This window comes from Myotis brandtii, unplaced genomic scaffold, assembly GCF_000412655.1.
Source record: "Myotis brandtii unplaced genomic scaffold, ASM41265v1 scaffold834, whole genome shotgun sequence".
NCBI lineage: Eukaryota > Metazoa > Chordata > Mammalia > Chiroptera > Vespertilionidae > Myotis > Myotis brandtii.
Window position 1 is genome coordinate 2,204,692 of NW_005371386.1, and position 16,699 is coordinate 2,221,390.

The window sequence follows — 16,699 nt, forward strand, 5'->3', positions numbered from 1 at the left end:
CCCCACACTGTGAATGGAACCAGGAACCTAGGCAGGGGTGCTGACCAGAATTGAAACAGCAACCTTTCAGTGCTCTGGCCTATACCCAACCAACCAAGTCACACCGACCAGGGCACAATGGCAAACATTTAATATCACTAAAATAAATTTACCTATTGACTTAGTTCACTCATAAGAACTTTGGTGGAGCATCATTTTAGGAGCTTTAAGAAATTAACTGATCGCTATCTTCTTCCATTCTGGGGGTAGGAGTGATATGAAGGAAATATTCTATTTTAGTGTTTCCCAAACATTTTTCCTTGACATATGAGTTCTGCGGTATATTACCAAATTTCTGAAAAAACAAGTTTCTGTGGTGTATTAAGTCTGGGTTAAACTTTTAAGCCTGAAAAAAAATGCAAGGTTGACTATAAATCTCCAGAGGTTAATACAACATGTTAATTTTTGGAAGAAAACTTGATGACAGACCCTTATAAATTTGAAAGTAAACATTGTGTGGAATTATTCATCCTTGCAATACAGCTGAGAAATGATATTCTTCTTAGTTATAATAATTATAAAAGTGATGACAATAGAATAGGCCATTATAAAAATGCATTTTCAAGCAATTATGGTTACTTTCCAAATTAGATAAGTAAAGAGACAAAACTTTGGGGGAAATTTGGATATCTGTATAGAAATATCAGGGCACTGTAGTAGCTGTAGGTTAATTTTTGCTCTTAGAGAGATAATTATCAATGTGGAGAATGAAGATCTAAGTTAAAGTCCCACCATCAGTAAAAATACTTTAGAAGTGAAATCCATTAAATGTATTAAAGTATGAACAATTGAAGCATTATGATATTACTGTGTAGGCTCTTATAGTGAACACCATTATGGTCATTGATAAATAATCATAATTTAAGTTAATTCCAGGTTATTTAACAAAATCCCTCACATTTCACCCTTTCCTGCATGTAAAAAAAAAATAGAATGAAAAGTTGATGGCAAGCTGAAGTTATTTTTTAAACACACTATTTGAAATATTCTCTATTAATAGGGTCTTTTAAAATTAGCTTTATTGTGGTATAATTTGCATACCATAAAATTCAATGAATGTATAATTCATTGAATTTTAGTAATATTTACAATTGTGCAACCATAGCCACGATTTGATTTTTGGAACATTTCTAAGCCCCCCAAATGATCCCGTGAGTGTATTTGCCTAACTCCCCATCCCCATTCCCAATCACTAATAGAGCCTGTTCAAATACTCTCTTGCACATAAATATTCAACTTATCTAACTCATTATATTGTTGTAAAGATAAAATCAAATATAATGGATGTTTTGTGAGCAGTCATAATTCATATGGTACAGTCCATGAAAAGTATGTAATACACAGAAAGGCTGGAATATGTAATTTCCATTAATCATTTCCTGTGACGTGAAACATTTTATGGTATACTACTTAAAATATTTTGGAAGTCTTTTCAAAGTTCCAAACCTTGGCAGTGTCATAAAGCACTATGCCAAGATGTTTTCATGATATTATACAGTTCCATTTAAAAAAAAAAAGTTACTAATGATCATGTTCAACTTGGTTGACCAGCACTTCTTTCATTTGCATTTTTCTTCTGTGCTATGGAAAGATGCACTGCTTGTCCACTTTTTTCCTTAACAGTTCCTAGGACATTTATCTGGCACATATTTAGTGCTTAACTCTGTAGAATTTAATGAATGCTTTCTTGTAGCTGATCTTGGGTGGGTAGGGAATGGAAGCTGGTAGAGAAAACAACAAAATGCTAATGAAAAAAAAAATAAGGAAGTTTCTGATAGTCATAAATGCTAAAAAGAAAATAAACAATGGAATATTATGCAGCTATAAAAAGGATCCCATACCATTTGTGGTAGCATGGATGGACCTGGCGATTATTATATTATGTTAAATAAGTCAGAGAAAGACAAATATCACAGGTCCTCATTTATATGTGGAATCTAATGAACAAAATAAAGTCAAGAACAAAATAGGCGAGAGACATGGATGCATGGAACAGACTAACCGATCTCAGAGGGAAGTGGGGTTGAGGAGAAAGGAAGAGATTAACCCAAGAATTTAATATTCATATATGCATTACCCATAGACACAGAAAACAGTGTGGGGAAGGCCTGGGGTGGGGTAGGGGCTGGGAGGAGAGGGACAAAGCGGGGAGGAATGGAAGATATCTGTAATATTGTCAACAATTAAAAAAAAAAACAGGGTGTGCTATGACAAGCATTATCTGGGTGTGCTTTTTAGAGTCCTAACTTCTCTGTCACCTTTTTTTGGAATAAATATCCATTTGAATGAGAGAAAACAAGGAAAATGGGTTGAATTTAAATCATTCCAAACTCCTCAGAGTACTGCAAGAGTCTTCAATGTGACCACAGTATAATGCTTCTAGTTTCACTTTTATATTTAAAATTTGTAGAGATTTTCACAATGGGATGCTATAATTTAATGGCAATATTAAGAAGTGCACTTCTGAGTTTATAATATGAAAGACGTGCATTTCTTTATTACACATCCTGTGAGGACATGATAATATGCAGTGTTTCCAAGTACAGTCAATGATGTGTAGCATGTTTATAATCTCTTGCATCTTTTGCAACTCTTACTTGTGATTACCTCCCACACTATTAAACATAAAAAAAAACACTAATAGGTATTCTAAATAAGGAAGTAATGAGTTCTATGTAGTAACACATAGAGGTAGCATTTCAATGTTAGAAAAGACTTAAAATGAATTGCACTGTGTTTACCATTATATCTGCACTGCTGGGTAAAATAAACTACAGTATTTTTGCCATGACTCTGTGGAATTTACCATTGGAACCCCAATTTTGTTTGTTTGTTTGTTTTAAATCTTTATTGTTAAAAGTATTATATACTAGAGGCCCAATGCATGAAATTTGTGCAAGAGTAGGCATTCCTTCCCCCGGCTGCCGGCACCAGCTTCCCTCTGGCACCCGGGACCGAGACTTCCCTCGCAGCCCTGGCTTCATCCGGAAGGACATCCGGTCTAATTAGCATATTATGCTTTTATTATTATAGCTGTCCTCTTTTTTCCCCCTTGACCTCTTCTAGCCCACTTTTATCCCCCCATCCAAGGCCTTCACTATCCTATTATCTGTGTTCATAGGTTTTTCATATCCTATATAATAAAAGGGTAATATGACAAATTGACCCTAATGGCAGAACGACCATGGCTACTTGCCCCGGCCGGCCTTGCCCCCCAACGGGGACCCCCACCCTGATCCGGGGCCCCCATCAGGGCAGGCCAGCCAGCCCCCACCCGTGCACTCGGCCTCTATCCCATATAATAAAAGGGTAATATGCAAATTGACCCTAACAGCAGAACAACTAGAACAACTGCTTGACCAGTCACTATGAGGTGCACTGACCACCTCTTTTCGGGTGGCCCCTGCCCAACCAGTCACCCCACACACAGAGGGCCACCCGTGGTGGGGGCAGGGCCATCGAGCGGGTGGAACGGCCGACCTCTAGGTTCCTCCCCACAGCCGGCAGGCTCTGATCACCCGATGGTAAATGGGGAACTGGGGGTGAGTGGCAGCGGAGGGCGGGGCCAGCTGCAGGCAGCCAGGGAAGATGGCCTTGATCATAGGCCAGGCCTAGGCAGGGCCTCTCCAGTGACTCTGAGCATTTTTTCATATGTCTGTTAGCCATCTGTATGTTTGCTTTGGAGAAGTGTCTATTTAGGTCCTTTGCCCATTTTTTAGTTGTATTGCTTTCTTCCTTTTGTTCAGTTGTGTGTGTTCCCTATATACTTTGGAAATTAACTCCTTATTGGATGTATCATTGGCAAATATGTTCTCCCATGCAGTGGGCTCTCTTTTCATTTAGTTAATTGTTTATTTGCTGTGCAGAAGATTTTTATTTTGATGTAATCCCATTTGTTTACTTTCCCCTTATATCCCTATGCTCTAGCAGATGTATCCGTAAATATATTGCTCTCACAGATGTCTGAGATTTTGCTGCCTATGGAACCCAAATCTTTGTAACAGTTCTCCATTTTCTTCTTCTGTTATGAAATTATTTCATTATCACATAAATCCTGAGTTAATTCCCCTATGTGGATTTATACTAATTCATAAATCAGATCAGCAGGCTATAAAGTTAGACTGTTCTGAGTCATTTGAAAATCAAATGTACCTATTTACACTATAAAAGTCTTTTTTATTCTGTAATGAAATTATAAGCTGAATCTGATAGACCAAAATCTGCATTTAAGTCTTTACTTTGTTAGTCATTAACTTACAGTCATTTGGAATACTTCTCCTATCTAATAAAGAGGGAATATGCTAATTAACCCTCACACCATCACAAAATGGCAGCACCCACAGCCAATAAGGAGGGAATATGCTAATTGCTACCCCGCCTAAAAAGATGGCAGTGCCCACAGCCAATAAGTAGGGAATATGCTAATTGACCACCAAGCCCTCAAAGATGGCAGTGCCCACAGCCAATAAGGAGGGAATATGCTAATTGATTGCCACGCCCTCAGAGATGGAGGTGCCCATAGCCACAATATGACAGCGCCCAGTCCCTTCAGCCCCCCAGCCGCCCAGGGCTTGCCTGAGGCAAAGGCAGGCCTCTGATGGCGGCTGCCCAGCCGCCCAGGGCTGCCCGAGGCTCAGGTAACCAGGGCCGGCCGAGGCTTGCACTGCCAGCAGTGGCAGCAGCAGAGGTGTGATGGGGCATCAACTTCCCCTGATCGCTGGGTTGCCTCCCACCCCTGAGGGCTCCTGGACTGTGAGAGGGGGCAGGCTGGGCTGAGGGACCCCCCTCCAGTGCATGAATTTTCATGCACCGGGCCTCTAGTATTAAAATATGGCCCAATATATTTAAAGTGAGTTATAAAATGTAGCTTCCATAAATACAGGAAGATCTCAATTATGAATTTTTTGATCTGCTACTAATGCAATCACTTAAAATTAATCGCTTTTTTTAGTAAACAGAAGATCCCGCTTTTCTATCTACTGATACTGTTTTAGCCATATTATTAATGGCATGAAAAAAAGAGATGGAAAGAATAAATCTGGTTTGTGGTGGACCTGAAATACCCCATGTCTTAGTTGGCTTAGCAAAATATAAGAGCACTTTACTATATTGATTAAGAAGTCCTCTTCTTTGATGATAATGTGTTTGCTTCCTAAATTGTTCTATTTTTTTTCCTGTTATTCATGCACATAGATATACTATGGGGACATGGGGTTACAAAAGATGGGACCAGAATCTGCCAAACAGAAGTAGAAGGACAGTTTAGCTATTTCAATCAGTGCTAGGCAACCCCAATGTTTCATGGGGTTATTTACATAACAGGAGTATGTTTTCATCTATAAACTGTGCATCATCAACACATAATATGGAGATTTTCAGTAGGTCCACATGTGAGATTGTTCTTACATGTTGGAAATTCAAAATATGAAATTACTGAAAAAGTGCAAATTATAAAGTATCTTCATAATTTTAAACATTACACTTAAGTAGTTATGACAACTCCAACAATGATTTAGAGACACATCATCATATGTGAAATTAGGAAGAAAAAAGAAAATAATAAAACCAAACTGAGTTGATCCTCAAAGATCCATATTGAAAATTCTACTTGTCCAAATTAATTTGTTCATGCAGGAGTTCTCAGCTATGCTGTCTACTTTCACCCATTTCTCATAAGAGTAAGGGGACAATTAAAGTAGGAGAGAAAGTCACCAGTAGTTTGATTTCCACCAGGACTCCCTTCCATTGAAATCTTGACACAGCCATAGCTGAGAATCTTTATCAAAGAGTGGTGAGAAATGTGATGTGAAAAAAGTACTGGAGACATTCAGCCATTACCAGTAATGTAATATCCACAGTTGCCCTTAGCATTGACTATACATTAGAATAACTGGGGGGAGGTTCTGAAAATTCTGATGACTAAGTCCACCCAGAGATTCTGATGTGACTGGCCTGGGGTGAAGCATAGATACTTGGATTTTTAGGTGCTAAAACAAAATCTCTGTGTTTTAGTGTGTACTTCAGGAAACTTAAAGAGTAAAGAAAGAAACACTCATAGCGTTTATATTTTAATCATACTACTTTTTAAATAGCTCTAACGTTTCTGATTTCTATAACTAGAAGATAGATTCCTAAACTAGAAGAGTTTTCCTTATTTGCTTTCCTCTATTTGAATCAATCAGATGTCATCTGAAATTTGTATTTAAATTGGAAAAAATCTCTCTTTAAATGGACTGGCATTGGGCAGCTGATGCTGTGGTCATATGATCTAAGATTTTGGTTTAAGGGTTATAATTTTAAAGAAAATACTCAGTTGAACACATGCTCTGATATTCTTGCATTATGTAGTTTCACTGTCTAAAAAAGTAAGCTTTGTTCCTCCAAGCTCATATCACAAAATAAAAAAGTAAAATAGTTTGAATCCAATTTAACATTAAAAGACCTGATTCGCTAATCATGACCGAGAAATGATCAATTAACATTTGGGGGCAGTGGGAAGCTCATTCCTGCCCTAGAGTTATAAGTGCAAATGGAATGCAAGGAAGTATCTTGATCTACTACTTTTATATATAATAAGAGTTTACCTGTCAAAAGTTGTACACATTGTATACACTTCCTTAATGTTGAGATTTTTTTTTTTTACATTTGAGAAGCTCAAACAATCTTAAAAGGCAGAAAAAGAAAGTTTCATTAACAAATATACATTTAGTAGCAAAACTGCTAGTGCACCACACGGTGGAGTCAGACATCCACAAATCCATGTGGCCAGTTTGTGACAGGAAATCTGAGCACATACAGAAGATGACCAAACATGGTAATGCCATTCATTCTGTCCTGCTTCTCAGTGATGTATTAAAGCAAGTACTCAGTTTTGGAAAAGGGAAAGCTAAGCCTGCTAATCTTTTAATTAGCAATGAGCTTTTATAAAATCCAAAGAAACTGTTCTTTTTATTAATACAAAGTATTAATTCTTAGAAATTAGAAATTCTAAGAAAAAATAAATTCCCAGTTATTTATTCTTAGAAAAATGGTCATTTTGGTGTAATTCTTTGTGGGTTCCTGGTATGATACATTGTGCTTAAGTTCTGATTTCACAGACAACCTCTTTATTCTCTACTTGTTTCTTTCAAGGGAGTTTCAAATTGAGCTTCAGTAAATGCAATCCTTGAAGTAAATCTGGGTACTTGATAATTCTGTTCGAGAAAACAATTCACTTGCTGTCATCTTAAACGAAAATCATGGTGAAGAATATTTCAATATCTTTCAGGGGGTTTGCTTTTTCCAATATTATATATTACCACTTGGAGAATTCAAAGTCAAGAATTGTATTGAAAATGCAGGTGCAACCAGAAATGCATGAAAAATAAATTTGAGCTTATTAGTACTCAAAATCTCTTTGTTCAAGTAGACTTGAAATTTCTTAATTTATCTGTGTGTTGTTATTCACAAATATTTTGAACTTCTATAGTTAATACTATTACTATAACTTTTTATTTAAAAATAAAATTACACTATGTTATTACAAACTACCTGGTATGTTATATTAATTTTCATAGAATCCTGCATTCATATATACTACTAAATGGAAGAAAACACTTAGGGTCCCATACCTTTTCAGCTAAATAAGATGTTTTCCCTAAAAGTTCCCATTTTCCCATTTTTTTCTAAGACAATAGCTTTTCCCTATTTCAATTTTGCTATTAATAGTTTTAAAAGTACTTTCCAAGATGTGAGTTAATTTAGATGTAGCCTAAATTTACTCAGTATAAAGTTGACTTATTTTCATTACTTTTTTAACTCTCAGTATAGAAAAACTTTTAACACATTTTATCATCTGACTGAATAGAGATGAATGTGTGTGTGTAAATATAGAATGATTTGTGATAAAATGCAAATCCGCATCTCTAAGTTCTTTTTATTAACTACTCACAACACATTAAATGTATGAAAATATAGATTTAATATGGCTTGCAATTCCAAGATAACAAAGATGAGCTGATAAAATGTTTGATCCTGCATTTTCAATAGCACCATTAAAATATTTTCTTTACCATTTAAATTCCTATGATTTTTCATGGTTTAAGGATACCAGTCGGAAAATATTGAGAAAGAGCAGACTTCAGTGTGACAGTGACCCTGTCTTGTATGTGTCTCTATTCAAATTCCTACCATTACATATTTTCAAAAATAAATCTTACAGAGCTAATCTAGAGCTCCTTTTCTCCCTTCACCTCCACATAGTCCAATCATTCAATTAAATAAGCCCTGTAAAACTAATTGAATAAAATGTAAGTTGGAAATTCAGCAATATTTTGTTCTGATAGTAAAAAAACAAAAGAACAGAAACTCATTCCCAGTCTACTTGCCTGGGCTTCCTGAGGCATTTGAGCTGCATCTACTTTGTCAGCAATATAAGCTGCCAACTGCTTGTCAATGGATGAGAGGGACTCCTGAATTAAGTGCAAGGATTTTTCAATTTCCTGGGCAGACTGGATACTCTGTTCAAGCAACTTTTGCCTCCTCACGGCCTGAAGAAGAAATAAGAATGAATCAGTTAAATGTTTGCTCATTATTTTTCTGCAATCCTGCTGCAAAGTTAATAAAGATTATAGACTCTTCCACAATCACCTTTTTGTAAGACAGATTTCGCAGCTTCCTGCCCCTCATTCAGCTCTACTTTATAAAAATAAATAATCAGAAAAGAGAGATAGCACACACAAATACAGGATCAGGAATCTCTGAAGGACAAAACCACAATATTATGTACATCAAGAAAAGAGGCTGGATAAAACATTAGTGAAATAATTTCAGTCATTGCAATCTGTTGTTCTCAGGCCGAATGTTCCTCCTGACCTCATTACATAGTTCAAAGGATTTGGTTTACTTAGAATAGGGTCATCGTCATCACAATCCAATTCAAGATAGATAATCCACTTCTACCAGTGAGACACATATACAATCTGTTCAGAATCAAGCTCCTTTTCAAAAAGGGAATTTTAGATATCCATCTGGTTAAAGATTTACTTTAAATACTATTTCAACTAGTTTTGCATGGCCTCTTTCCCCCTCTTCTTTCACAATTTGGATTATGGAAATTGCTTGTACAATTGGATTTGTGTTCCTGCCAAAGTAGAACAAATAATAAGTAATCCTAATATAGCTGCAATTAATCTTGATTGCTACTATAAGTATGATTTTGAATAATTTAACACTTTTCAAGTATAAACAGCATGCTGAACACGTCACAGAGTCTCCCTTTGAGGAACTGTTCACCTTTAAAAGAGTAGTCATGAGAGTAAGGATCGGGATAGGCCACTTTTCAAGAATTCTTTAATTAATGCAACAGATCAAGTGTTTTCTCTTATTATACAATATATAGGCATGATTATCTGGTACAGTGGAACTATCCTTCCCACAGACCATGATTGGGGTTTTTTAATGATCCTGCTTTTTTTATTATATAAAGACTGTTAGACCATTTGCAAACATTAACTCAAAATGAATTAAAAACTTGAATGTCAAACCTCAGAGGGAAGGTAGGGGAGGGTGGGGGTAAGGGGGAGAGATCAACCAAAGGACTTATATGCAAGCATATAGGCTTAACCAATGGACACAGACAACAGGGGGGTGAGGGCATGAGTGGGGGTGATGGGGGGTAATGTGGGGATAAGGACACATATGTAATAACTTAATCAATAAAAAACTAAATAAATAAAAAATAAACACTTGAAATGATAAGATATTTAGAAGAAAACACAGGGAGTAAGCTCCTTGACATCAATCTTAGCCATGCTATTTTGATTGGACTCTAAAAGCAAGGAAAACAAAATAAATAAATAAACAAATGGGACTACAACAAAGTAAAAAGGTTCTGCACAGCAAAGGATACCATCAACAGACTGAAAAGGCAACCTACCGAATGGGAAAAGATATTTGCAAATCATATATCCTGTAAGGAGTTAATATCCAAACTATATAAAGAACTCATACATCTCAACAACAATAAGAATCCAAATGAGCAGAGAATCTGAGTAAACATTTTTCCAAAGGAGACATAAACATGGCCAATACGCACATGAAAAGGTGTTCAGTATCATTCATTATAAGGAAAATGCAAAGCAAAACCACAATGAAATATCAGCTCACAACTATTAGAAGGTAATCACCCAAAAGACAAGAAACAAGTGTCGGTGAGAATGTGCAGAAAAGGGAACCCTCATGCATTGTTGGTGGAAATATTCACTGTCCAGCCACTATGGAAAACAGTATGGAGATTCCTCTATTAAAAAATAGAACTACCATATCATCCAGAAATTCTACCTCTGGGTATTTATCTTAAGAATATAAAAACACTAATTCCAAAAGATAGATGCACACTTATGTTCATTGCAGTACTATTAACAGTAGCCAAGATATGGAAACAACCTAAGTGTCCATTGATGGATGAATGAACAAATTGTCAAATCCTGCCATTTGCAACAACATGGATAGACTTTAAGGGAAACAAGTTAGATGGAAAATGATACTTCCATATGATTTCACTCATATGTAGAATATAAAAAAAACAGAAACAAACAAAACAACAATTAAAAAAAACATAGACACACACAACAGATTGGTGGTTATCAGAGGGGAAAAGGAATGAAACTGGTAAAGGGGGTTAATCCCATGGTGACAGCTAGAAACTAAACTGTTGGTGGTGACCAAATTATAATGCTGCGCACCTGAAACTTATATAATGCTATAAACCAATGTTACCGCAATCAAAAAAGAATAGTAGACATGACATAAAGAATATAAATGTTGGCTCTTAATCTTAAAGTATAGTGGAGATGTCATTATGCTTTTTAATAAAACCTACCTGGAACACAGTGTTACTCAAGTAAGAATAAGGCTAAAGGCATCTGGATCAATGGGAAAAGGAGCTGAAGTCTCATGATGCTTCCAGAGCAGGGAGAGTAGCATCATGATAGTATACATCTTCAGGATTTTGTCCTAGACTTTCCTTTCTTTGCATTCTACCCATATCCTTAGTTTCAATTACACCTCATATGCTGACAACTCTCAACTCTACATCTCTAGTCTAGATTTCCCCCTTAATTCCCAAACTTGAATATATATTGCCCTATTTGACATTTCCTCTTAGATGTCCCACAGCTACCAAAACTGAGCAAATCAACCAAATGTGGTCCCAATGTGTCTACTTCTACTTTATTTTCCACCCCCAACTTGGTTTTGCTCTTCTTCTGCATTTTTCTGTATTTCAGATATTTACAATTAATCGTTGCTTTAGGCATAATTGCATTAGGCATAATTCTGATATTTCCTCTTCCTCTATCACATCCTTCACCATTTTCATTTAATCTGACAACAAATCACCAATTCTTTCATCTACTTCCTAATATTTCTTGCGTCCCTCATTTTCTCCCTCTCCCCACTATCTTTACTTAAAGCCATTACCATCTCTTGCCTCAAATCTGGTACTACCCTCTTGGCTACCATCCCACACTGTCACTGTCCATCTACAAAGCAGAAAGATTGTGATCTTTCTAAAATGAAATTAGGGCTTTCTGCTTAAAATCTTCTAGTGATTGTTTTTCTTTAAGGTAAAACCCATACCCTTAATATTGCTTTAAAGTCCCTTCAGTGTCTTTGTTGGCATCTTCTACTCCTTGCTCTATCAGCGGTTCTCAACCTGTGGGTCGCGACCCCTTTGGCGGTCGAACGACCCTTTCACAGGGGTCGCCTAAGACCCTCCTGCATATCAGATATTTACATTATGATTCATAACAGTAGCAACATTACAGTTATGAAGTAGCAACGAAAATCATTTTATGGTTGGGTCACAACATGAGGAACTGTATTTAAAGGGCCAGAAGGTTGAGAACCACTGCCTAGCTATAAAGTTCATTCTTTATTTCCCAGTACATAGTATGTCCTTCTTGATAGTTGGCCTTAAACATGTGGTTCCACTTCCTAGAACAATCCCAACTTCCTTTTACTGGCTTATTTACATTTATCCTTTGAGGCTGACCTTGGAAAAATGGACATCTCCCCTTCCAGGTGGCTGTCACTGACACCCTATGATCTCTTTTGCACCTTGTATTTCTGTCTTAGCATGGATCATACCATACTGTAATTTTCCATTAACTGTCTGTCTCTATTTTAGCCTATGAACTCTAGTGAGTATAGAGGTTATGGCTGTCATTTTCATTGCTCAATGCCAGTTCTTAGAATAAAGGCCAATAGTTTTATGACTGGATGAATGGTATAACAAGGTTTGTTGTTGTTTTCTTAATGAGGAAAACAAAGAAGTGTCCAAGTAGTCAAAGACAAAAAAATAAATTTACAAAAATTGGGAGGGGGAAAACATCACCACTCAGAGATATATCTTTTGGAAAACAGACCTCTCTGGTTTTGTTTATTTTTTTAGTATTAGATGTATTAGAATAGGAAGGAACATTATTTGGAACAATCTTATCTTTATTAAAATATCCTATCCCAGTGGTCGGCAAACTGCGGCCCCTTGAGTGTGGCTCTTCCACAAAATACCACGTGCAGGAGCGCACGTACAGTGCGATTGAAACTTCGTGGCCACACTCAAGGGGCCAAAGAGCCGCGTGTGGCTCACAAGCCGCAGTTTGCCGACCACTGCCCTACCCCAATCAGTGACCAAGGCATTGCCCTTTACCCTAAATCAAATATAGTTTCCTATTTTTTTTCAGTCAAAACTTCAACTAGAATTTACATCACATATTAATTCAGGTAACACTGCTCATGGCTATAATCAGAGTTCTCTGTGTCATAGAAGAAAATGTCTATAGCCTGCCCAGGGTTTCTCTAAGAAAGGGGTCTTTAATAATAAAATTTCACTATTGTGACAGGTGACTGAAGAAACCTTCCAATCACAGCATGTAGCAATTGGCTACTCAGGCATTGTTTAAATTTGGTCCTTTATCTGGCTAAAGGCAAAAACAGCCTACCCTTTTGTGCACATCTGTAGAATTGTAATACAATTGAATAGGATATAATATAGCATAATGTTAAACCGCATATCTAGCCCCTGAATTATTTTTTAGAAATTTAACTTTTCTATTCATGAGATTCTGTGGGTGAAAGGAATGAAATGGCCTAAGACGTGATGGCAGAATTGACCTTAGATGGCTTGGTTCTTTGCCTGGCCTGGCAGTCAATCAGAGAAACTGGTTTACACAGGTTCTTTGGTTATCTCAGGGAGTGAAAAGACCTGATGTCAATCAAGCTTGCAGAATTCTTTGAATTAGTCATGGCATAAGCTGCCTTCTATTTCTAAACATCTTATTAGGCAGACCCTGATGGGATGCTAGGCTTGTGGATTTTCTAGGACTCTCTGTACACTTGACCTGTGCTCTCAATGAATGAAGTTAGTAGGAAATCCTGAACCATAATTGAAATTGTGTTGTTGTCCCAGAGTGCTGCTCAACAGTTGCTTTAAAATGTTATTTCATACCTTTAGCTAATCTGCTCAGCATACAGCCAGACAGCAACAGCAAATATGAGGATAATTAGAAAGACATTAAAATATGGGAATTTAAAAACAAAATATAAATGTAGAAAACTGAACCCTGAGAGCATGATGCGGCAATAAACAAAAAGTAAGTATCCCCCCCCAAAAACAAAACAAAACAAAACAAAAAACAAAAAAACTGAATCTGGTAATAGTGATCAAAAAACATATCATAGAAAACTTTATATTTGGTTTTCAGAGAAAACTGAAAGAAAACTAAGTACAATAATCAATATACATTAAACTATATTATTATCCCCTCAAAGTGTTCTGCAATATAAAAGTAAAAGTTTAATGAAAGTTGTCATCACAGTGAATTGATTGCTTCTCACATTCCTATATTTTAAATGAATTATTAACCCATGTACCTCAACATTACAAACACACAAGACAGAGTACAGCATGTCTAAGAAACTGTAGAACAGCTGTTCTCAACCTGTGGGTCGCGACCCCTTTGGCGGTCGAACAACCCTTTCACAGGGGTCGCCTAAGACCCTCCTGCATATCAGATATTTACATTACGATTCATAACAGTAGCAACATTACAGTTATGAAGTAGCAACGAAAATAATTTTATGGTTGGGTCACAATATGAGGAACTGTATTTAAATGGCCAGAAGGTTGAGAACCACTGCTGTAGAAGAATATTTTGTTTTGTTTTGAGAGAACACATTTTTCATGTGAAATAAAAACTGGGAATTTGAACCAATATAAACGTACTTAAAATATGAGGTAGGCTCAAAATGGAGAAAACTTTAGATTATCTCAATAGCTTTTTACAAATCATCATTTATTAATGGAGCTATAGATCGCTACTATCCTTATTAATTTTATTAAGAATTTTTATTTCATTGAAGAGGTGATAGGTAAGCTCATTAGGAATGTGGTTTGTTCACTATTAAAATAGGACTTTCTGAGAAAATTATTATAAGATATAGTTCCCTTACAGTTAAGCTTTGTAGCCAGCAGCAAATACTTATTTAAGCACATAATATTTTGAACAATTAAACTACAAACACACTCTTTCACTACAGGGAGATTGCTATCAAACCAGACAAACATTTAGTGGAATGTAAGGATAAACTATTTTTTTCAGCCAAGGAAAAATAAGAAAAAAAAAACACAATCTACATTGCATATGTTAAAGAATGCCAGAAAAGTATTCTGCCTAAAATTTCCCATCCCACACTGACTGCCATTCCCCTGTTGGTCACACACTCCACAAATTACAAATATATATGTAGAGATTATAAAGTTTACTAAAATAAAATAAAGCAAAATTCCCAAGAAAGTTAATTCATAATATAGCAAGTGTTAAGGACCATAAAATATTTTTTTCAATAGTTGTGGGATACAGAAGTAGAAATGAGAGAAATTTTGTCATTTTGTTTTTTCTTTTATGAGTATGTGTTATTTTTTTTACTCTATTTGCTTTTTTTGTGTGAAAAGGAGGAAAAGAGAATTTTGATGTCTGGGCATAAGTCTTACAAAGAGATTTATATCAGATATCTCTTTGCTGTGGACCCCTTGTGAAGGATTCAAGAGTAATAGGAGTCTTATGAAATGAAAAGCATAAATGTGCAAAAGATGCACTCTGACATCTTAGCATCTTTCAGAAACCTTTGTTTTTTTAGAGAATTTTGTAATAAATATTCCTTGGTTGCCTACTTACTATGTGCTGGGCATCAGGGGCTTTCCGTTTTTCTTTTTAAATTACTCAATAGATCCAGTTTTAGCATTGTAAAATTTACCCTTCCTTTTCCCCTCAAAGAAATGATTCTTTTTAGTGGGTTGGAATTTCAAGAGGCATTTTGCTCCTCAGAAGTCTAAAGTGTAGATTTTCTAAAGAATTGAAGATTCTTGCCGAAACCGGTTTGGCTCAGTGGATAGAGCGTAAGCCTGCAGACTGAAAGGTCCCAGGTTCAATTCCGGTCAAGGGCATGTACCTGGGTTGCGGGCACATCCCCAGTAGGAGATGTGCAGGAGGCGGCTGATCGATGTTTCTCTCTCATCGATCAAGATTCTCCCTCATCATTGATGTTTCTATCTCTCTCTCCCTCTCCCTTCCCCTCTGAAATCAATAAAGATATATATATTTTTAAATATCAGATGGGATTTACATCTAATTACCAACTTGCACTCTGCTTATGCAGATGAATGCTTTATTTGCTTTCAATGTCTACTTAGGAATAAAAAAAAATAACTGCAAATGATGGCATAGTGAAGAGAAGGGGAAGCCTGTATTTCTCAATGCTTGGTGTGGCAAAAATGTTTCCATAGGTAAAGTAGAAACTGAAGAAGGAACACTGCTTTGTAGAGCAAGATATTCCAGGACAAAGAGGTATTAAGATACTTTTACAGAATCTGTTTTTTTTTGTTTGTTTTTTGTTAAATAAATGTGAGGGAAGAAGAGCTTCTGTAAGACCTTTTAAAAAGCCTAGACTTGCATCTCAAAGAGGCCAATGTTTTGTGTCCTTTTTACATAAAATACTTGAACACCTTGAAAATTCCTGTTAATGAAAGACAACTACCCATTTTCCTTCATTCCTATTTCTCAGGCCAATGGAGACTAATGTAACCCAGGTGGAGTAAGTAAAGACAGTGGATGTTTTGGGAGGAAAATAATCATTGTCCCCTTCCAGTGAAAGTCACCTAGCCCATGGTTTAAGCTTGAGCTGGAAACAGGAGAAGACAAACTGAATATGAGATTTAAATTTTAAGCTGAACTAAATAGGATTTAATGCCATAGCGATCTGAATCAGTGGAATTTATTCAGGGTAACAGCAAGAAATATGAATCAACCACCTGCTAAAAGCAAAACCATTTCACGTTTGTGACCAAACTGACTCAAACTATGCAGCAAAGTCCATGCACTCAGCACTTGATAAACTGAGGTAGAGGCAGAGGAAGAAAATGGACATAACAAACAGCTAGAATTTAGTCCAGAGAAAGACAGGAAATAGTTTATGGAAGGCATGAAGAGACAATGAAGGGCCTAGGAAATAGATTTGAAACAGAATTATCAGAAGGCTTATAAAGATACATGGATGCCTGTCTAAATACTACAGCCAGCAAATTGCAAGCATTTTTTTAATCTTTATTGTTGAAAGTATT